Below are 24,425 nucleotides of genomic sequence, written 5' to 3'. Positions count from 1 at the left end.
TGGCCCTGTTACTGCATACCCTCCAACTACCTTTTTGGCAGGTACAGTACCCGCAGCGCCGCCAGACCCCTCCCCAATGCACCACAACTCCGCACCTTCCCCTCCACCACATGCGACACTCCACCCCTCCCCCAGATGCTGTGCCTCCAGACCCCTACACCACCAGCGCCTCCCACTCGCCCACCACCCACAGCCCCTCCAGACCCCCTCCACCATCCACCCCCCATATATGTCTCCCCCCACACCTACCCCCCTCCACCCACAGCATCTGCAGACACCCTCCTCCATTCACGGTCGCCCCCTCACCCACCCACGGTACCTCCGCACCTGCTCCTCCACCACCTGCAGCGCCTCCGGACCCCCTTCCCCATCCGCCGCACCACCCGCACCTGCCTCTCCCCCACCGCGGTGCCTCCGGACCCCCTACCCCACCCACGGCACCCCCGCCCCTTCCTATCCCACAGCACCTCCGGAACTCTTCACCCATCCGCAACATCCCTGCACCTGCCCCTCCCCAGTGGCACCCCTGCCCCTCCCCCACCTGCAGTGCCTCCTGACCCCTCCCCCATCTACAGTCCCCACTCTTCTGTCTCTCCCCCACCCGCAGCACGTCCCAACCCTTCCCCATCCGGCCCCCCCCCGCATCTGCCCCCCCTCCACCTGCAGCATCTACAGACACCCTTCCCCATCCGCAATCACCCCCACACCCGCTCATTCTGTACATCGTGCCCTGCAGGTGCTGTTCACGCCATCGCAAGGGGCTGCGCCTCCTTCACCATCGCACGCCCTTTCATTGTACAATATTTAATCACTAACAAAGGAATGCAGGTAATACTCCATATAATACAAATATTGAACCCCATATAGGCATGCAAGGGTTAAAGGGGCGTAGCCCCTTTGCGACTGTGTGAAAAGCGCCCGTAGGGCGCGATGAAGCACCTAGTCACAAATATTCATTATAATAGTGATTAGATGGGATTTCAACCAAACCCATAGCAGACAGAATTCAGCATAAGACAGGTAAAGCAGATTTAACAACATGAACCGGGGCGTGACTACCATTGGTGCAGAAGGTGCATTGCACCACGACCCCTGAGGACTAAGGGGCCCACTGCTGCCCAGACCAGCAATGAGTTATTCCCTCTCCCCCACAGACTATTTGGATAAATGTCGGATGAATGGCTCAGTGCAGAGAGCAGGGTGGGTCCAACTGCATGAGGGACCTGCCCCTTACCTTAGGTAGGCAGGGCTGACCTTGTGTGTTCCAGACTGATAGAAGAGTCCTGTCCTCTATCAGTGCCGATGGTCACAGCCACATACTGCCTAATTAACAGACAGCTGTTATTTTTTTCTCATTCACTGCTGTGAATTAAAGGCAGCTCACAGCTGCAGTAACTGACATTGGCCCTCATTCCCAGTTGATCGCTCGCTAGCTGCTTTTAGCAGCAATGCACACGCTAGGTCGCCGCCCTCTGGGAGTGTATCTTAGCTTGTTAGAAAAAAGGAGAAAAAAGAAGACTCTTTTGTGGGTGCACTCTTGTATATATATGAAAGTATCAAGCAGATAGATTAAAATTCAATATTTATTATGGATAAACATAAAAGCATTTAGTAATTGAATATACAAATGAAAAAGTGAAAATAAAGAGACACAATACAAAAATAAGATAAAATAATGATAGAACCGATAATATTGGTGTTGATATCACATATAGGTTCAAAGAAAGCTATCTGGGTAACCGTGATCATGTAAATATATGGTCAATCCATAGACGGTCTCAATTGGCTGCCTCTACCGTATATTTATATCTGTTAAAGTCAAGCTAAATGCTCACAGGTAATTTTACTGATAAGCCTGCTATATCAATTGTACCTGACTTGAGGATGCTAGATAAGGAACAGAGTGAAATGAGAAAAGATGAATCTGCTGTCGGTGTTAGACACTGAGCCGGGCCGTCCCAATTATCCTACTAAACCAAGTATTCCTCAAGAGTCTCCCACTTGAGTACTGACTCGGCCCAACACTGCTTAGCTTCCAAGATCGGAAGGATTCGGGCGTTACCAGTGTGGTATGATAGTAGAAAATAGATGATTGCTTCTGGAATCACTGATGAGAGTTCATGAATACCATAAATGGTAAGAAAATGGTGAATACCAAAAGGAAAAAGAGAAAGTGAAAAGTGAGATCTGCTGCCAATGTTAGACAGAGGTGAACCCCTGAATCAATGGTGAGAGTCCCGAAATTAAGGTGATGGTCAGAAAATTAATTTTTAATTTTTGAATAGTGATAATAAATAATCAATATGAATTGAACATCAAAAAGTGGGAAAGGGGGGGGGGGAGGAGAGAAGGAGTTATCTGTCAAAATCTCAAAATTATGATTGTAGATAATATCTATCATAGGAGTTATACTTAATTGGTTAATAGAGATGCTTGCACCTCTATGATCAGATTGGTGTGAGTAATACACAAAGAATCAATTGGTGAGTAATTGCAATGAAGTGAAAAAAAGGGGATATTAGGTTTCAAGAGTGCAGCAACTAAGATGATATAATTATTACCATAAGCTAATGCAGAGCTTTGAATGGTTATGGAAGTGAGAAACAGATCATAAATGAAACCACTGTAATGAGTACAATTAGATAGTACTATGGTATATATTGAGTAAATAAAAAGGACGACAGTTAAATAACAAATAGAATATAACGGGTGTCCTAAAAAATGGATATTACCCGTATCAGTGTCTGTGTGAGAATCAGATACTGTGTAACGAAGGAGAGCGTTGCCGTGAATCCAGGAGGATAGACGCTGCTTAGCTGGAATTGAGTGCCAAAGGCTCCATGGTTACCGGGTGATGATACCAGTTTCAAGGTGCCGAAGTCAGCACAGGGTGCGGCGCAGGGAAGCCGTGAAGAATGTCCGCGAGCCGCCGAGTCAGGAGCCGTAGTGAGCAGTGAAAATTGTACCATGAGCGGCTACGTGGATACGCCGTGCGTCTCAGGAGACAACTGAATCAGGAATGTAGCTGCATTGAAGCGGATAAAAAAGTCTGTGATCCTCAAAGTCGCTGCAGGTCAGAGACAGGTTAGGCCACCGTGTTCCCCAGGATAGCTGCGGGTCAGAAGACGCGTTTCGCCCGTTTACCGGGCTTGGTCACTTCCTGTGAAGTGACCAGGAAGTGACCAAGCCCGGTAAACGGGCGAAACGCGTCTTCTGACCCGCAGCTATCCTGGGGAACACGGTGGCCTAACCTGTCTCTGACCTGCAGCGACTTTGAGGATCACAGACTTTTTTATCCGCTTCAATGCAGCTACATTCCTGATTCAGTTGTCTCCTGAGACGCACGGCGTATCCACGTAGCCGCTCATGGTACAATTTTCACTGCTCACTACGGCTCCTGACTCGGCGGCTCGCGGACATTCTTCACGGCTTCCCTGCGCCGCACCCTGTGCTGACTTCGGCACCTTGAAACTGGTATCATCACCCGGTAACCATGGAGCCTTTGGCACTCAATTCCAGCTAAGCAGCGTCTATCCTCCTGGATTCACGGCAACGCTCTCCTTCGTTACACAGTATCTGATTCTCACACAGACACTGATACGGGTAATATCCATTTTTTAGGACACCCGTTATATTCTATTTGTTATTTAACTGTCGTCCTTTTTATTTACTCAATATATACCATAGTACTATCTAATTGTACTCATTACAGTGGTTTCATTTATGATCTGTTTCTCACTTCCATAACCATTCAAAGCTCTGCATTAGCTTATGGTAATAATTATATTATCTTAGTTGCTGCACTCTTGAAACCTAATATCCCCTTTTTTTCACTTCATTGCAATTACTCACCAATTGATTCTTTGTGTATTACTCACACCAATCTGATCATAGAGGTGCAAGCATCTCTATTAACCAATTAAGTATAACTCCTATGATAGATATTATCTACAATCATAATTTTGAGATTTTGACAGATAACTCCTTCTCTCCTCCCCCCCCCCCTTTCCCACTTTTTGATGTTCAATTCATATTGATTATTTATTATCACTATTCAAAAATTAAAAATTAATTTTCTGACCATCACCTTAATTTCGGGACTCTCACCATTGATTCAGGGGTTCACCTCTGTCTAACATTGGCAGCAGATCTCACTTTTCACTTTCTCTTTTTCCTTTTGGTATTCACCATTTTCTTACCATTTATGGTATTCATGAACTCTCATCAGTGATTCCAGAAGCAATCATCTATTTTCTACTATCATACCACACTGGTAACGCCCGAATCCTTCCGATCTTGGAAGCTAAGCAGTGTTGGGCCGAGTCAGTACTCAAGTGGGAGACTCTTGAGGAATACTTGGTTTAGTAGGATAATTGGGACGGCCCGGCTCAGTGTCTAACACCGACAGCAGATTCATCTTTTCTCATTTCACTCTGTTCCTTATCTAGCATCCTCAAGTCAGGTACAATTGATATAGCAGGCTTATCAGTAAAATTACCTGTGAGCATTTAGCTTGACTTTAACAGATATAAATATACGGTAGAGGCAGCCAATTGAGACCGTCTATGGATTGACCATATATTTACATGATCACGGTTACCCAGATAGCTTTCTTTGAACCTATATGTGATATCAATACCAATATTATCGGTTCTATCATTATTTTATCTTATTTTTGTATTGTGTCTCTTTATTTTCACTTTTTCATTTGTATATTCAATTACTAAATGCTTTTATGTTTATCCATAATAAATATTGAATTTTAATCTATCTGCTTGATACTTTCATATATATACAAGAGTGCACCCACAAAAGAGTCTTCTTTTTTCTCCTTTTTTCTAACATGCTTTGTTACTGACTCAGGGTGCACCGCCAAACTAAACTTGATTGAAAAAGTACTTTTTTCTTTATCAGTGTATCTTGGTAAATAAAATATCTATTGTTCAAATCTAACCAATAGCTGTGCGGTATAACCCCCATACATGAGTGTATCTTAGCTTAGCAGAAGTGCGAACGAAAGGATAGCAGTTCTGCTATTAAATATTTTCCTGCAGTTTCTGAGTAGCTCCAGACCTACTCCTAGATTGCGATCATTGCAAACTGTTTGGTTCCTGGTTTGACGTCACAAACACGCCCTGCGTTCGGCCAGCCACTCCCCCGTTTCCCCAGGCACGCCTGCGTTTTTACCTGACATGCCTGTGTTTTTAGCACACTCCCGGAAAACGCCAAGTTACCTCCCAGAAACACCCACTTCCTGTCAATCACTCACCGATCAGCAGTGCAACTGAAAAGCATTGCTCGGACCTGTGTAAAATTGCATAGTTTTGAGTAAAAGTACTTTGCGCGTGTGCACTGCGGCCCATGCGCATGCGCAGAAATGCAGATTTTTGCCTGATCGCTGTATAGCGAAAGTCTGCAATGAGCGAACAACTCGGAATGACCACCATTGTCAGAGTCTGCCTGACTGAGTGAGTGGCAAACTGAGAAAAAGGAAAAGGAGTGGGTGTCTCTGTCACAGACAGACCAGAGGCCACTGTCTTCCTTCTCCCACCAAGGTCCATGCCCCCTGTTCTCCGCACTTTGCAGGAAATTGTGCTTGACCCCTGTCACCCTCTGCCTCTCCCTGTCACTGACTGCCTTCCCCTTCCTTTCACTGTCACCCTCTGTCTCACCCTGCCTTACATTGCTTCCTTCTGCCTCTTCCTGTCACCCATTGCGGTGTGACATATTGTGAACTTGGGTTGGGGTGGAGGAGGGTGGCACAAATTATATTTTTGCACCTGGGCCCACCACACACAAGTCCCGCCCTGACAAGAACATAAGAGCTATCAGACTAAGGGGCCCATTTATCATTGAGTGATAAAGCTTGTTGTGAATGATAAAACTCACGGCGCACAGTATACCGGCGCCGGAATCCCGACAGCCGGAATACCGACACAACCCCCCTGGAGGGAGAATAAATAGCCAGGCGCGCGTAGTGCGCCACCTTGCCCGCAGTGTGGCAAGCGCAGCGAGCCCACAAGGGGCTCATTTGCGCTTGCCACGCTGTCGGTATGCCGGCGGTTGGGCTTCCGGCGCCGGTATGCTGGTCGCCGGGATCCCGGCCGCTGGCATACCCTACTACACCCCCTGCTTACATTCTAAACTTATGTACATTCTAAATTCTAAATAGCATATACTGTAGGTGCACAGCATAACTTAAGCTGATTTTTTACTCCTCATCAGAGGTTTGAATGACCTCTAGAGATAAGCTAATAGTTCAAAGAGATAGATTCGATGGTGTATCTATAATGTGGTGCACATACTGTAGTTCCCTTGGGTCCAGGGGCGGCCCACACTGCATATACACTGTACCCATTTTTCAGTTCTCACTTTTCCGGAGTCCAGCAATGCTTTGTAAGCCCTGAAAAATCACTGGGAAAATGACATGGCAGCTATTTTTCTGGAGTCCTGTGCATGTGCAGTAGACTCTAGCATCACTTTAGAGTCTACTAGTGCCCGAAGCTATTACACGGACATAGCTGGCTAATGTTTCTTACAAAAATGTTCCAAAAAAATGATAATTTGTTAAATTATCAAAATTATGTAAATAATACCTTTTTAAACCTTATTCAGTATAATTGTATTAACAAATATGCAAGTCTGTTAATAAAGTAATAAAGAATAAGGGTTATGTAGCTTTTATTAACATAATTTGATCATTTCAAAATCAAACATTTTAGGGACATTTTTGGAACAAAACGTTTTATAGAGTTAAAGAAAAAACCTTTACAGTGATAGTGTGTGTAAGTGTGTATATATATATTAGAGATGAGCGCCTGAAATTTTTCGGGTTTTGTGTTTTGGTTTTGGGTTCGGTTCCGCGGCCGTGTTTTGGGTTCGAACGCGTTTTCAGTCTATTCTGAATACCTCACACCTCACAATATTATTTTTAGTCCTAAAATTTGCACCGAGGTCGCTGTGTGAGTAAGATAAGCGACCCTAGTGGCCGACACAAACACCGGGCCCATCTAGGAGTGGCACTGCAGTGTCACGCAGGATGTCCCTTCCAAAAAACCCTCCCCAAACAGCACATGACGCAAAGAAAAAAAGAGGCGCAATGAGGTAGCTGTGTGAGTAAGATTAGCGACCCTAGTGGCCGACACAAACACCGGGCCCATCTAGGAGTGGCACTGCAGTGTCACGCAGGATGGCCCTTCCAAAAAACCCTCCCCAAACAGCACATGACGCAAAGAAAAAAAGAGGCGCAATGAGGTAGCTGTGTGAGTAAGATTAGCGACCCTAGTGGCCGACACAAACACCGGGCCCATCTAGGAGTGGCACTGCAGTGTCACGCAGGATGTCCCTTCCAAAAAACCCTCCCCAAACAGCACATGACGCAAAGAAAAAAAGAGGCGCAATGAGGTAGCTGTGTGAGTAAGATTAGCGACCCTAGTGGCCGACACAAACACCGGGCCCATCTAGGAGTGGCACTGCAGTGTCACGCAGGATGTCCCTGCCAAAAAACCCTCCCCAAACAGCACATGACGCAAAGAAAAAAAGAGGCGCAATGAGGTAGCTGACTGTGTGAGTAAGATTAGCGACCCTAGTGGCCGACACAAACACCGGGCCCATCTAGGAGTGGCACTGCAGTGTCACGCAGGATGTCCCTTCCAAAAAACCCTCCCCAATCAGCACATGATGCAAAGAAAAAGAAAAGAAAAAAGAGGTGCAAGATGGAATTGTCCTTGGGCCCTCCCACCCACCCTTATGTTGTATAAACAAAACAGGACATGCACACTTTAACCAACCCATCATTTCAGTGACAGGGTCTGCCACACGACTGTGACTGATATGACGGGTTGGTTTGGACCCCCCCCCAAAAAGAAGCAATTAATCTCTCCTTGCACAAACTGGCTCTACAGAGGCAAGATGTCCACCTCATCTTCACCCTCCGATATATCACCGTGTACATCCCCCTCCTCACAGATTATCAATTCGTCCCCACTGGAATCCACCATCTCAGCTCCCTGTGTACTTTGTGGAGGCAATTGCTGCTGGTCAATGTCTCCGCGGAGGAATTGATTATAATTCATTTTAATGAACATCATCTTCTCCACATTTTCTGGATGTAACCTCGTACGCCGATTGCTGACAAGGTGAGCGGCGGCACTAAACACTCTTTCGGAGTACACACTTGTGGGAGGGCAACTTAGGTAGAATAAAGCCAGTTTGTGCAAGGGCCTCCAAATTGCCTCTTTTTCCTGCCAGTATAAGTACGGACTGTGTGACGTGCCTACTTGGATGCGGTCACTCATATAATCCTCCACCATTCTATCAATGTTGAGAGAATCATATGCAGTGACAGTAGACGACATGTCCGTAATCGTTGTCAGGTCCTTCAGTCCGGACCAGATGTCAGCATCAGCAGTCGCTCCAGACTGCCCTGCATCACCGCCAGCGGGTGGGCTCGGAATTCTGAGCCTTTTCCTCGCACCCCCAGTTGCGGGAGAATGTGAAGGAGGAGATGTTGACAGGTCGCGTTCCGCTTGACTTGACAATTTTGTCACCAGCAGGTCTTTCAACCCCAGCAGACCTGTGTCTGCCGGAAAGAGAGATCCAAGGTAGGCTTTAAATCTAGGATCGAGCACGGTGGCCAAAATGTAGTGCTCTGATTTCAACAGATTGACCACCCGTGAATCCTTGTTAAGCGAATTAAGGGCTGCATCCACAAGTACCACATGCCTAGCGGAATCGCTCCCTTTTAGCTCCTTCTTCAATGCCTCCAGCTTCTTCTGCAAAAGCCTGATGAGGGGAATGACCTGACTCAGGCTGGCAGTGTCTGAACTGACTTCACGTGTGGCAAGTTCAAAGGGCATCAGAACCTTGCACAACGTTGAAATCATTCTCCACTGCACTTGAGACAGGTGCATTCCACCTACTATATCGTGCTCAATTGTATAGGCTTGAATGGCCTTTTGCTGCTCCTCCAACCTCTGAAGCATATAGAGGGTTGAATTCCACCTCGTTACCACTTCTTGCTTCAGATGATGGCAGGGCAGGTTCAGTAGTTTTTGGTGGTGCTCCAGTCTTCTGTACGTGGTGCCTGTACGCCGAAAGTGTCCCGCAATTTTTCTGGCCACCGACAGCATCTCTTGCACGCCCCTGTCGTTTTTTAAAAAATTCTGCACCACCAAATTCAAGGTATGTGCAAAACATGGGACGTGCTGGAATTTGCCCATATTTAATGCACACACAATATTGCTGGCGTTGTCCGATGCCACAAATCCACAGGAGAGTCCAATTGGGGTAAGCCATTCCGCGATGATCTTCCTCAGTTGCCGTAAGAGGTTTTCAGCTGTGTGCGTATTCTGGAAAGCGGTGATACAAAGCGTAGCCTGCCTAGGAAAGAGTTGGCGTTTGCGAGATGCTGCTACTGGTGCCGCCGCTGCTGTTCTTGCGGCGGGAGTCCATACATCTACCCAGTGGGCTGTCACAGTCATATAGTCCTGACCCTGCCCTGCTCCACTTGTCCACATGTCCGTGGTTAAGTGGACATTGGGTACAACTGCATTTTTTAGGACACTGGTGAGTCTTTTTCTGACGTCCGTGTACATTCTCGGTATCGCCTGCCTAGAGAAGTGGAACCTAGATGGTATTTGGTAACGGGGGCACACTGCCTCAATAAATTGTCTAGTTCCCTGTGAACTAACGGCGGATACCGGACGCACGTCTAACACCAACATAGTTGTCAAGGACTCAGTTATCCGCTTTGCAGTAGGATGACTGCTGTGATATTTCATCTTCCTCGCAAAGGACTGTTGAACAGTCAATTGCTTACTGGAAGTAGTACAAGTGGGCTTACGACTTCCCCTCTGGGATGACCATCGACTCCCAGCGGCAACAACAGCAGCGCCAGCAGCAGTAGGCGTTACACGCAAGGATGCATCGGAGGAATCCCAGGCAGGAGAGGACTCGTCAGAATTGCCAGTGACATGGCCTGCAGGACTATTGGCATTCCTGGGGAAGGAGGAAATTGACACTGAGGGAGTTGGTGGGGTGGTTTGCGTGAGCTTGGTTACAAGAGGAAGGGATTTACTGGTCAGTGGACTGCTTCCGCTGTCACCCAAAGTTTTTGAACTTGTCACTGACTTATTATGAATGCGCTGCAGGTGACGTATAAGGGAGGATGTTCCGAGGTGGTTAACGTCCTTACCCCTACTTATTACAGCTTGACAAAGGGAACACACGGCTTGACACCTGTTGTCCGCATTTCTGGTGAAATACCTCCACACCGAAGAGCTGATTTTTTTGGTATTTTCACCTGGCATGTCAACGGCCATATTCCTCCCACGGACAACAGGTGTCTCCCCGGGTGCCTGACTTAAACAAACCACCTCACCATCAGAATCCTCCTGGTCAATTTCCTCCCCAGCGCCAGCAACACCCATATCCTCCTCATCCTAGTGTACTTCAACACTGACATCTTCAATCTGACTATCAGGAACTGGACTGCGGGTGCTCCTTCCAGCACTTGCAGGGGGCGTGCAAATGGTGGAAGGCGCATGCTCTTCACGTCCAGTGTTGGGAAGGTCAGGCATCGCAACCGACACAATTGGACTCTCCTTGTGGATTTGGGATTTCGAAGAATGCACAGTTCTTTGCTGTGCTGCTTTTGCCAGCTTGAGTCTTTTCATTTTTCTAGCGAGAGGCTGAGTGCTTCCATCCTCATGTGAAGCTGAACCACTAGCCATGAACATAGGCCAGGGCCTCAGCCGTTCCTTGCCACTCCGTGTGGTAAATGGCATATTGGCAAGTTTACGCTTCTCCTCCGACAATTTTATTTTAGGTTTTGGAGTCCTTTTTTTACTGATATTTGGTGTTTTGGATTTGACATGCTCTGTACTATGACATTGGGCATCGGCCTTGGCAGACGACGTTGCTGGCATTTCATCGTCTCGGCCATGACTAGTGGCAGCAGCTTCAGCACGAGGTGGAAGTGGATCTTGATCTTTCCCTAATTTTGGAACCTCAACATTTTTGTTCTCCATATTTTAATAGGCACAACTAAAAGGCACCTCAGGTAAACAATGGAGATGGATGGATTGGATACTAGTATACAATTATGGACGGGCTGCCGAGTGCCGACACAGAGGTAGCCACAGCCGTGAACTACCGCACTGTACTGTGTCTGCTGCTAATATATAGACTGGTTGATAAAGAGATAGTATACTCGTAACTAGTATGTATGTATAAAGAAAGAAAAAAAAACCACGGTTAGGTGGTATATACAATTATGGACGGGCTGCCGAGTGCCGACACAGAGGTAGCCACAGCCGTGAACTACCGCACTGTACTGTGTCTGCTGCTAATATATAGACTGGTTGATAAAGAGATAGTATACTCGTAACTAGTATGTATGTATAAAGAAAGAAAAAAAAACCACGGTTAGGTGGTATATACAATTATGGACGGGCTGCCGAGTGCCGACACAGAGGTAGCCACAGCCGTGAACTACCGCACTGTACTGTGTCTGCTGCTAATATAGACTGGTTGATAAAGAGATAGTATACTCGTAACTAGTATGTATGTATAAAGAAAGAAAAAAAAACCACGGTTAGGTGGTATATACAATTATGGACGGGCTGCCGAGTGCCGACACAGAGGTAGCCACAGCCGTGAACTACCGCACTGTACTGTGTCTGCTGCTAATATATAGACTGGTTGATAAAGAGATAGTATACTCGTAACTAGTATGTATGTATAAAGAAAGAAAAAAAAACCACGGTTAGGTGGTATATACAATTATGGACGGGCTGCCGAGTGCCGACACAGAGGTAGCCACAGCTGTGAACTACCGCACTGTACTGTGTCTGCTGCTAATATATAGACTGGTTGATAAAGAGATAGTATACTCGTAACTAGTATGTATGTATAAAGAAAGAAAAAAAAACCACGGTTAGGTGGTATATACAATTATGGACGGGCTGCCGAGTGCCGACACAGAGGTAGCCACAGCCGTGAACTACCGCACTGTACTGTGTCTGCTGCTAATATATAGACTGGTTGATAAAGAGATAGTATACTCGTAACTAGTATGTATGTATAAAGAAAGAAAAAAAAACCACGGTTAGGTGGTATATACAATTATGGACGGGCTGCCGAGTGCCGACACAGAGGTAGCCACAGCCGTGAACTACCGCACTGTACTGTGTCTGCTGCTAATATAGACTGGTTGATAAAGAGATAGTATACTCGTAACTAGTATGTATGTATAAAGAAAGAAAAAAAAACCACGGTTAGGTGGTATATACAATTATGGACGGGCTGCCGAGTGCCGACACAGAGGTAGCCACAGCCGTGAACTACCGCACTGTACTGTGTCTGCTGCTAATATATAGACTGGTTGATAAAGAGATAGTATACTCGTAACTAGTATGTATGTATAAAGAAAGAAAAAAAAACCACGGTTAGGTGGTATATACAATTATGGACGGGCTGCCGAGTGCCGACACAGAGGTAGCCACAGCCGTGAACTACCGCACTGTACTGTGTCTGCTGCTAATATATAGACTGGTTGATAAAGAGATAGTATACTCGTAACTAGTATGTATGTATAAAGAAAGAAAAAAAAACCACGGTTAGGTGGTATATACAATTATGGACGGGCTGCCGAGTGCCGACACAGAGGTAGCCACAGCCGTGAACTACCGCAATGTACTGTGTCTGCTGCTAATATATAGACTGGTTGATAAAGAGATAGCATACTCGTAACTAGTATGTATGTATAAAGAAAGAAAAAAAAACCACGGTTAGGTGGTATATACAATTATGGACGGGCTGCCGAGTGCCGACACAGAGGTAGCCACAGCCGTGAACTACCGCACTGTACTGTGTCTGCTGCTAATATATAGACTGGTTGATAAAGAGATAGTATACTCGTAACTAGTATGTATGTATAAAGAAAGAAAAAAAAAACACGGTTAGGTGGTATATACAATTATGGACGGGCTGCCGAGTGCCGACACAGAGGTAGCCACAGCCGTGAACTACCGCACTGTACTGTGTCTGCTGCTAATATAGACTGGTTGATAAAGAGATAGTATACTACTAATATTATATATACTGGTGGTCAGGTCACTGGTCACTAGTCACACTGGCAGTGGCACTCCTGCAGCAAAAGTGTGCACTGTTTAATTTTAATATAATATTATGTACTCCTGGCTCCTGCTATAACCTATAACTGGCACTGCAGTAGTGCTCCCCAGTCTCCCCCACAATTATAAGCTGTGTGAGCTGAGCAGTCAGACAGATATATAATATATATAGATGATGCAGCACACTGGCCTGAGCCTGAGCAGTGCACACAGATATGGTATGTGACTGACTGAGTCACTGTGTGTATCGCTTTTTTCAGGCAGAGAACGGATATATTAAATAAACTGCACTGTGTGTCTGGTGGTCACTCACTATATAATATATTATGTACTCCTGGCTCCTGCTATAACCTATAACTGGCACTGCAGTAGTGCTCCCCAGTCTCCCCCACAATTATAAGCTGTGTGAGCTGAGCAGTCAGACAGATATATATAATATTATATATAGATAATAGATGATGCAGCACACTGGCCTGAGCCTGAGCAGTGCACACAGATATGGTATGTGACTGAGTCACTGTGTGCTGTGTATCGCTTTTTTCAGGCAGAGAACGGATTATAAATAAAACTGGTGGTCACTGGTCACTATCAGCAAAACTCTGCACTGTACTGAGTACTCCTAATGCTCCCCAAAATTAGTAAATCAAGTGTCTCTCTAATCTATTCTAAACGGAGAGGACGCCAGCCACGTCCTCTCCCTATCAATCTCAATGCACGTGTGAAAATGGCGGCGACGCGCGGCTCCTTATATAGAATCCGAGTCTCGCGATAGAATCCGAGCCTCGCGAGAATCCGACAGCGTCATGATGACGTTCGGGCGCGCTCGGGTTAACCGAGCAAGGCGGGAAGATCCGAGTCGCTCGGACCCGTGAAAAAAAACATGAAGTTCTGGCGGGTTCGGATTCAGAGAAACCGAACCCGCTCATCTCTAATATATATATATATATATATATATATATATAAATAAATATAGATCCCTTCCTTCTGGCTAGCAGGGTGCCTGAAATGGTACTCTGCAGTCAGGATTACTGCTGGAGTGGTGCTGGAATGTCCTTTAGATGATCCAGACAGGCGCCCTGCACCCTGTACAGCTAATTGGTGCATCCGCACTTACTGAGCTGCCATCATCTCCTCATGACATTGGATACTCAGGGGGCGGGCCAGCACAGGGCACATTTGAGCACTGTTACGGCACTTCAACACTTCATATAAACATAATTTTGTTTCCAACTTTCCACTTGTTGCAAAACTTCATAGTCCTGCAAGAAGAACAGCCAGCAGGAGAGGGCATTCCTAAAGATCAGCCATGACTCACTGCTTACTAGAATGGGGAGGGAGCAGGGATGGATGGGGCTGCTAAAGTGCTGTCAACCCATGCTGGTATTAGGATCAGCTCTCTGGCGTGGTTATAGCTGGGTGAAAAAATGGAAAGGGCAGCCTTCCTGAACTCTATTAGCACGAGCTGCAGGGAGACTGTCTTCCTACAGCTGTGGGATCATCCTTCTGTACCCCCATTGTGGGGAAAGGTTTCAGTGACAACGAAGGGGACAGCTGGGTGGGCTGAGCCCACTAGCTAACAAAGGTATCCAAAACTAATCTCTCTAGTCTCCTCTCTTGACCTCCCCCAATGTTCTGACTCCTCTACTAATCAGTATTCATAAAACTATGCTCAGTGTCTGAATTCACTAAAGGCCAGTACTGACAGGAGAGATGTGTGTTGAGCGATCCTAACACAGTCCGCTCAGCACACATCTCTCCCCCCACTCAGCACAGCGTGATGTGTGTTGAGCGAGGGGACGACGATGATGACGGGGGGCCGCTCACTTCACAAAGCGCTGAAGTGAGCAACCCGCTAGATTGAGCCTGCATGCAGGCCAATCTAGCACCAGTGATAGCGACGCACGGGGCCGCGCATCACTATATCACTATCGCTGAGGTGCATACACACGACAGATCTGTGCTTAAAATCTAAGCAATCTAGTCAGATTGCTTAGATTTTAAACATGGATCTCTCCGTGTGTACCCCCCTTAACACTTCTTTCCCTCTCTGCAATCACAACCTTATCATCTGCATGCTCTCTTCCATTTCTTCAACCTAATTTTCAAGTTCTCTAATCCTCCTCAAACCTGCAGAAATATTAACACAATTAATTTTCAAGAACTTTCCACCTCTCTGCAACAACTGCTCTAACCTATTTCTGTATTCACTTCTCCTGTATCACACCTGAACCAGACTATAGAAATAGCCCTTGATGAGTGGCTCCAGCTACCAATAACACTCCACGTTGAAGCAAGACACCTTCATGAACTCTCACGTAAAGTAGAACATCAGAGGCATAAATCTTGCAATCCAAGGTACTACCTCACATATAAGACTATTTACTACTCCTCTCATAATGCCCTGGACACTGCCAAACAAACATATTTCAAAACTCTCATCTCTGCTCAAGCCTATAACCCGAAATGAATTCTCAATCCTCCCTCACCCAACCCACCAGCCAATATCAATACGCAAGATCTTGCTTCCTACTTCAAGGACAAGATTGATAAGATCCAGGATGAAATGGTATGTTCTTCCTCAGCCAGTGACCTGCTGAATTTCCTACCTGGACCCTCTGGCATCTTCTCTTCATTTGATCCCATACATTTAGATGATGTATCAAAACTCTTCTCATCCTCACACTCTACTACCTCTCCTCTTGTTCCTATACCCTAACAAATAAGTAAAGCTCTATCTTCTGTGCTCATACCAACCTTAACTAAAATCTAGTAGAGTGGGTGTGTTTCCGAACTGGAGATAATTGAAAAAAAATCTAGCAAGTTGAAATGAAAACCAACGTATTCAGGTTCGTAATTGCTATATTGCCGATAGGCGAACTGTTGGCGGTGCACCTAGAGTTCAGTAGAGTACTACTGGTTAGTCATATTGCATAAGACAAGAAAGAAAAAGACCTTTTTCTGGCGAACTCCTTCATAGAAAATGTGTGTTGTGTATATTTAGTTATATTTAAAATGTAACATTTATTAAAGTTTATTTATGAAGAGAGAGAGAGAAAGAAATCTAATCCCTCCTGTCCAGTGTACGTATAATAATATGCACACTGGCTACTGGAATTACTGGGTAAAAGAGTGAAGTGAGAGTCCTTATTTGGACTTACAATAAATTTTAATACTGAAATGCAAAATATGGAGTGGGACACACCTTTTAGCCCTAAAATTGGGACTGGAGGACAGTGCCCTCCTGTTAAATATTCTGTTGCACCCTGTCTTATGGTTTACAGAACAATACTAGGAAATAATTTCTTATTCAAATATTTAAAGTGAAGACTCATGTGATATAAGGAAGTGACCAAGCCCACTAGACGGGCAAAACACGTTTTTCTGATGGCACACAGCAGCGGGATCCCTCAGTGCCCTCTGGACATACTCTGAATACTGGTCCCTGACACCCGCTCAACCTGCTTTCTTACCCACCTGAATGCAGCACATGACCTCCCCTCTCACCGGGAGTAGTATTGGTAACATACCTAACCTCCCCCTTTTAAATTATACATGTTCTGTGGCTCCAATATAGTTTCTATGTTCTGTATAAGCTATTTGCTCTTGTTATCTAATAACAATTAGCAGTCTAGACTAGCCATGCTGATTATCTTCAGTGATTAAATATATCTGTATATTAGAGATGAGCGCCTGAAATTTTTCGGGTTTTGTGTTTTGGTTTTGGGTTCGGTTCCGCGGCCGTGTTTTGGGTTCGAACGCGTTTTGGCAAAACCTCACCGAATTATTTTTGTCGGATTCGGGTGTGTTTTGGATTCGGGTGTTTTTTTCCAAAAACACTAAAAAACAGCTTAAATCATAGAATTTGGGGGTCATTTTGATCCCAAAGTATTATTAACCTCAAAAACCATAATTTACACTCATTTTCAGTCTATTCTGAATACCTCACACCTCACAATATTATTTTTAGTCCTAAAATTTGCACCGAGGTCGCTGTGTGAGTAAGATAAGCGACCCTAGTGGCCGACACAAACACCGGGCCCATCTAGGAGTGGCACTGCAGTGTCACGCAGGATGTCCCTTCCAAAAAACCCTCCCCAAACAGCACATGACGCAAAGAAAAAAAGAGGCGCAATGAGGTAGCTGTGTGAGTAAGATTAGCGACCCTAGTGGCCGACACAAACACCGGGCCCATCTAGGAGTGGCACTGCAGTGTCACGCAGGATGGCCCTTCCAAAAAACCCTCCCCAAACAGCACATGACGCAAAGAAAAAAAGAGGCGCAATGAGGTAGCTGACTGTGTGAGTAAGATTAGCGACCCTAGTGGCCGACACAAACACCGGGCACATCTAGGAGTGGCACTGCAGTGTCACGCAGGATGTCCCTTCCAAAAAACCCTCCCCAAACAGCACATGATGCAAAGAAAAAAAGAGGCGCAATGAGGTAGCTGTGTGAGTAAGATTAGCGACCCTAGTGGCCGACACAAACACCGGGCCCATCTAGGAGTGGCACTGCAGTGTCACGCAGGATGTCCCTTCCAAAAAACCCTCCCCAATCAGCACATGATGCAAAGAAAAAGAAAAGAAAAAAGAGGTGCAAGATGGAATTATCCTTGGGCCCTCCCACCCACCCTTATGTTGTATAAACAAAACAGGACATGCACACTTTAACCAACCCATCATTTCAGTGACAGGGTCTGCCACACGACTGTGACTGATATGACGGGTTGGTTTGGACCCCCCCCAAAAAAGAAGCAATTAATCTCTCCTTGCACAAACTGGCTCTACAGAGGCAAGATGTCCACCTCATCTTCACCCTCCGATATATCACCGTGTACATCCCCCTCCTCACAGATTATCAATTCGTCCCCACTGGAATCCACCATCTCAGCTCCCTGTGTACTTTGTGGAGGCAATTGCTGCTGGTCAATGTCTCCGCGGAGGAATTGATTATAATTCATTTTAATGAACATCATCTTCTCCACATTTTCTGGATGTAACCTCGTACGCCGATTGCTGACAAGGTGAGCGGCGGCACTAAACACTCTTTCGGAGTACACACTTGTGGGAGGGCAACTTAGGTAGAATAAAGCCAGTTTGTGCAAGGGCCTCCAAATTGCCTCTTTTTCCTGCCAGTATAAGTACGGACTGTGTGACGTGCCTACTTGGATGCGGTCACTCATATAATCCTCCACCATTCTATCAATGTTGAGAGAATCATATGCAGTGACAGTAGACGACATGTCCGTAATCGTTGTCAGGTCCTTCAGTCCGGACCAGATGTCAGCATCAGCAGTCGCTCCAGACTGCCCTGCATCACCGCCAGCGGGTGGGCTCGGAATTCTGAGCCTTTTCCTCGCACCCCCAGTTGCGGGAGAATGTGAAGGAGGAGATGTTGACAGGTCGCGTTCCGCTTGACTTGACAATTTTGTCACCAGCAGGTCTTTCAACCCCAGCAGACCTGTGTCTGCCGGAAAGAGAGATCCAAGGTAGGCTTTAAATCTAGGATCGAGCACGGTGGCCAAAATGTAGTGCTCTGATTTCAACAGATTGACCACCCGTGAATCCTTGTTAAGCGAATTAAGGGCTGCATCCACAAGTCCCACATGCCTAGCGGAATCGCTCCGTGTTAGCTCCTCCTTCAATGCCTCCAGCTTCTTCTGCAAAAGCCTGATGAGGGGAATGACCTGACTCAGGCTGGCAGTGTCTGAACTGACTTCACGTGTGGCAAGTTCAAAGGGCATCAGAACCTTGCACAACGTTGAAATCATTCTCCACTGCACTTGAGACAGGTGCATTCCACCTACTATATCGTGCTCAATTGTATAGGCTTGAATGGCCTTTTGCTGCTCCTCCAACCTCTGAAGCATATAGAGGGTTGAATTCCACCTCGTTACCACTTCTTGCTTCAGATGATGGCAGGGCAGGTTCAGTAGTTTTTGGTGGTGCTCCAGTTTTCTGTACGTGGTGCCTGTACGCCGAAAGTGTCCCGCAATTCTTCTGGCCACCGACAGCATCTCTTGCACGCCCCTGTCGTTTTTTAAAAAATTCTGCACCACCAAATTCAAGGTATGTGCAAAACATGGGACGTGCTGGAATTGGCCCAGATTTAATGCACACACAATATTGCTGGCGTTGTCCGATGCCACAAATCCACAGGAGAGTCCAATTGGGGTAAGCCATTCCGCGATGATCTTCCTCAGTTGCCGTAAGAGGTTTTCAGCTGTGTGCGTATTCTGGAAAGCGGTGATACAAAGCGTAGCCTGCCTAGGAAAGAGTTGGCGTTTGCGAGATGCTGCTACTGGTGCCGCCGCTGCTGTTCTTGCGGCGGGAGTCCATACATCTACCCAGTGGGCTGTCACAGTCATATAGTCCTGACCCTGCCCTGCTCCACTTGTCCACATGTCCGTGGTTAAGTGGACATTGGGTACAGCTGCATTTTTTAGGACACTGGTGACTCTTTTTCTGAGGTCTGTGTACATTTTCGGTATCGCCTGCCTAGAGAAATGGAACCTAGATGGTATTTGGTACCGGGGACACAGTACCTCCAACAAGTCTCTAGTTGGCTCTGCAGTAATGATGGATACCGGAACCACGTTTCTCACCACCCAGGATGCCAAGGCCTCAGTTATCCGCTTTGCAGTAGGATGACTGCTGTGATATTTCATCTTCCTCGCAAAGGACTGTTGAACAGTCAATTGCTTACTGGAAGTAGTACAAGTGGGCTTACGACTTCCCCTCTGGGATGACCATCGACTCCCAGCGGCAACAACAGCAGCGCCAGCAGCAGTAGGCGTTACACGCAAGGATGCATCGGAGGAATCCCAGGCAGGAGAGGACTCGTCAGACTTGCCAGTGACATGGCCTGCAGGACTATTGGCATTCCTGGGGAAGGAGGAAATTGACACTGAGGGAGTTGGTGGGGTGGTTTGCGTGAGCTTGGTTACAAGAGGAAGGGATTTACTGGTCAGTGGACTGCTTCCGCTGTCACCCAAAGTTTTTGAACTTGTCACTGACTTATTATGAATGCGCTGCAGGTGACGTATAAGGGAGGATGTTCCGAGGTGGTTAACGTCCTTACCCCTACTTATTACAGCTTGACAAAGGGAACACACGGCTTGACACCTGTTGTCCGCATTTCTGGTGAAATACCTCCACACCGAAGAGCTGATTTTTTTGGTATTTTCACCTGGCATGTCAACGGCCATATTCCTCCCACGGACAACAGGTGTCTCCCCGGGTGCCTGACTTAAACAAACCACCTCACCATCAGAATCCTTCTGGTCAATTTCCTCCCCAGCGCCAGCAACACCCATATCCTCCTCATCCTGGTGTACTTCAACACTGACATCTTCAATCTGACTATCAGGAACTGGACTGCGGGTGCTCCTTCCAGCACTTGCAGGGGGCATGCAAATAGTGGAAGGCGCATGCTCTTCACGTCCAGTGTTGGGAAGGTCAGGCATCGCAACCGACACAATTGGACTCTCCTTGTGGATTTGGGATTTCAAAGAACGCACAGTTCTTTGCGGTGCTTTTGCCAGCTTGAGTCTTTTCAGTTTTCTAGCGAGAGGCTGAGTGCTTCCATCCTCATGTGAAGCTGAACCACTAGCCATGAACATAGGCCAGGGCCTCAGCCGTTCCTTGCCACTCCGTGTGGTAAATGGCATATTGGCAAGTTTACGCTTCTCCTCCGACAATTTTATTTTAGGTTTTGGAGTCCTTTTTTTTCTGATATTTGGTGTTTTGGATTTGACATGCTCTGTACTATGACATTGGGCATCGGCCTTGGCAGACGACGTTGCTGGCATTTCATCGTCTCGGCCATGACTAGTGGCAGCAGCTTCAGCACGAGGTGGAAGTGGATCTTGATCTTTCCCTAATTTTGGAACCTCAACTTTTTTGTTCTCCATATTTTATAGGCAGAACTAAAAGGCACCTCAGGTAAACAATGGAGATGGATGGATTGGATACTAGTATACAATTATGGACGGACTGCCACGGTTAGGTGGTATAAAAAAACCACGGTTAGGTGGTATATATTGTAATACAATTATGGATGGACGGACTGCCTGCCGAGTGCCGACACAGAGGTAGCCACAGCCGTGAACTACCGCACTGTACACTGGTTGATAAAGAGATAGTAGTATACTCGTAACAACTAGTATGACTGACTATGACGGTATAAAGAATGAAAAAAAAACCACGGTTAGGTGGTATATATTATAATACAATTATGGATGGACGGACTGCCTGCCGACTGCCGACACAGAGGTAGCCACAGCCGTGAACTACCACACTGTACACTGGTTGATAAAGAGATAGTAGTATACTCGTAACAACTAGTATGACACTATGACGGTATAAAGAATGAAAAAAAAACCACGGTTAGGTGGTATATATTATAATAATACAATTATGGATGGACGGACTGCCTGCCGAGTTCCGACACAGAGGTAGCCACAGCCGTGAACTACCGCACTGTACACTGGTTGATAAAGAGATAGTAGTATACTCGTAACAACTAGTATGACTGACTATGACGGTATAAAGAATGAAAAAAAAACCACGGTTAGGTGGTATATATTGTAATACAATTATGGATGGACGGACTGCCTGCCGAGTTCCGACACAGAGGTAGCCACAGCCGTGAACTACCGCACTGTACACTGGTTGATAAAGAGATAGTAGTATACTCGTAACAACTAGTATGACTGACTATGACGGTATAAAGAATGAAAAAAAAACCACGGTTAGGTGGTATATATTATAATACAATTATGGATGGACGGACTGCCTGCCGACTGCCGACACAGAGGTAGCCACAGCCGTGAACTACCGCACTGTACACTGGTTGATAAAGAGATAGTAGTATACTCGTAACAACTAGTATGACACTATGACGGTATAAAGAATGAAAAAAAAACCACGGTTAGGTGGTATATATTATAATACAATTATGGATGGACGGACTGCCTGCCGACTGCCGACACAGAGGTAGCCACAGCCGTGAACTACCGCACTGTACACTGGTTGATAAAGAGATAGTAGTATACTCGTAACAACTAGTATGACACTATGACGGTATAAAGAATGAAAAAAAAACCACGGTTAGGTGGTATATATTATAATACAATTATGGATGGACGGACTGCCTGCCGAGTGCCGACACAGAGGTAGCCACAGCCGTGAACTACCGCACTGTACACTGGTTGATAAAGAGATAGTAGTATACTCGTAACAACTAGTATGACTGACTATGACGGTATAAAGAATGAAAAAAAAACCACGGTTAGGTGGTATATATTATAATAATACAATTATGGATGGACGGACTGCCTGCCGAGTTCCGACACAGAGGTAGCCACAGCCGTGAACTACCGCACTGTACACTGGTTGATAAAGAGATAGTAGTATACTCGTAACAACTAGTATGACTGACTATGACGGTATAAAGAATGAAAAAAAAACCACGGTTAGGTGGTATATATTGTAATACAATTATGGATGGACGGACTGCCTGCCGAGTTCCGACACAGAGGTAGCCACAGCCGTGAACTACCGCACTGTACACTGGTTGATAAAGAGATAGTAGTATACTCGTAACAACTAGTATGACTGACTATGACGGTATAAAGAATGAAAAAAAAACCACGGTTAGGTGGTATATATTGTAATACAATTATGGATGGACGGACTGCCTGCCGAGTTCCGACACAGAGGTAGCCACAGCCGTGAACTACCGCACTGTACACTGGTTGATAAAGAGATAGTAGTATACTCGTAACAACTAGTATGACTGACTATGACGGTATAAAGAATGAAAAAAAAACCACGGTTAGGTGGTATATATTATAATACAATTATGGATGGACGGACTGCCTGCCGACTGCCGACACAGAGGTAGCCACAGCCGTGAACTACCGCACTGTACACTGGTTGATAAAGAGATAGTAGTATACTCGTAACAACTAGTATGACACTATGACGGTATAAAGAATGAAAAAAAAAACACGGTTAGGTGGTATATATTATAATACAATTATGGATGGACGGACTGCCTGCCGACTGCCGACACAGAGGTAGCCACAGCCGTGAACTACCGCACTGTACACTGGTTGATAAAGAGATAGTAGTATACTCGTAACAACTAGTATGACACTATGACGGTATAAAGAATGAAAAAAAAACCACGGTTAGGTGGTATATATTATAATACAATTATGGATGGACGGACTGCCTGCCGAGTGCCGACACAGAGGTAGCCACAGCCGTGAACTACCGCACTGTACACTGGTTGATAAAGAGATAGTAGTATACTCGTAACAACTAGTATGACTGACTATGACGGTATAAAGAATGAAAAAAAAACCACGGTTAGGTGGTATATATTATAATACAATTATGGATGGACGGACTGCCTGCCGACTGCCGACACAGAGGTAGCCACAGCCGTGAACTACCGCACTGTACACTGGTTGATAAAGAGATAGTAGTATACTCGTAACAACTAGTATGACACTATGACGGTATAAAGAATGAAAAAAAAACCACGGTTAGGTGGTATATATTATAATACAATTATGGATGGACGGACTGCCTGCCGACTGCCGACACAGAGGTAGCCACAGCCGTGAACTACCGCACTGTACACTGGTTGATAAAGAGATAGTAGTATACTCGTAACAACTAGTATGACATTATGACGGTATAAAGAATGAAAAAAAAACCACGGTTAGGTGGTATATATTATAATAATACAATTATGGATGGACGGACTGCCTGCCGACTGCCGACACAGAGGTAGCCACAGCCGTGAACTACCGCACTGTACACTGGTTGATAAAGAGATAGTAGTATACTCGTAACAACTAGTATGACTATGACGACGGTATAAAGAAAGAAAAAAAAATACCATGGTTAGGTGGTATATAATTATACAATTATGGATGGACGGACTGCCTGCCGAGTGCCGACTGCCGACACAGAGGTAGCCACAGCCGTGAACTACCGCACTGTACTGTGTCTGCTGCTAATATAGACTGGTTGATAAAGAGATAGTATACAACAATATACTACTATACTGGTGGTCAGGCACTGGTCACCACTAGTCACACTGGCAGTGGCACTCCTGCAGCAAAAGTGTGCACTGTTTAATTTTAAATTAATATAATATTATGTACTCCTGGCTCCTGCTATAACAACCTGCAGTGCTCCCCAGTCTCCCCCACAATTATTATAAGCTTTTATACATTGATGTGCAGCACACTGGGCTGAGCTGAGTGCACACAGA

The 24,425-nt window shown here is 45.8% G+C and overlaps 2 pseudogenes; one reads left to right on the top strand and one right to left on the bottom strand.

Moving 5' to 3' along the window:
- Positions 1 to 1,964: 1,964 nt before the first annotated feature.
- Positions 1,965 to 2,083, bottom strand: LOC134929823 (5S ribosomal RNA; annotated as a pseudogene).
- Positions 2,084 to 4,252: 2,169 nt separating this feature from the next.
- On the top strand, positions 4,253 to 4,371 carry LOC134929822 (5S ribosomal RNA; annotated as a pseudogene).
- Positions 4,372 to 24,425: the final 20,054 nt, after the last annotated feature.

This window comes from Pseudophryne corroboree, chromosome 5 (assembly GCF_028390025.1).
Source record: "Pseudophryne corroboree isolate aPseCor3 chromosome 5, aPseCor3.hap2, whole genome shotgun sequence".
Taxonomy (NCBI): domain Eukaryota; kingdom Metazoa; phylum Chordata; class Amphibia; order Anura; family Myobatrachidae; genus Pseudophryne; species Pseudophryne corroboree.
Note: the sequence above shows the minus strand (reverse complement) of the source record. Positions and strands in the feature narration are given on the sequence as shown.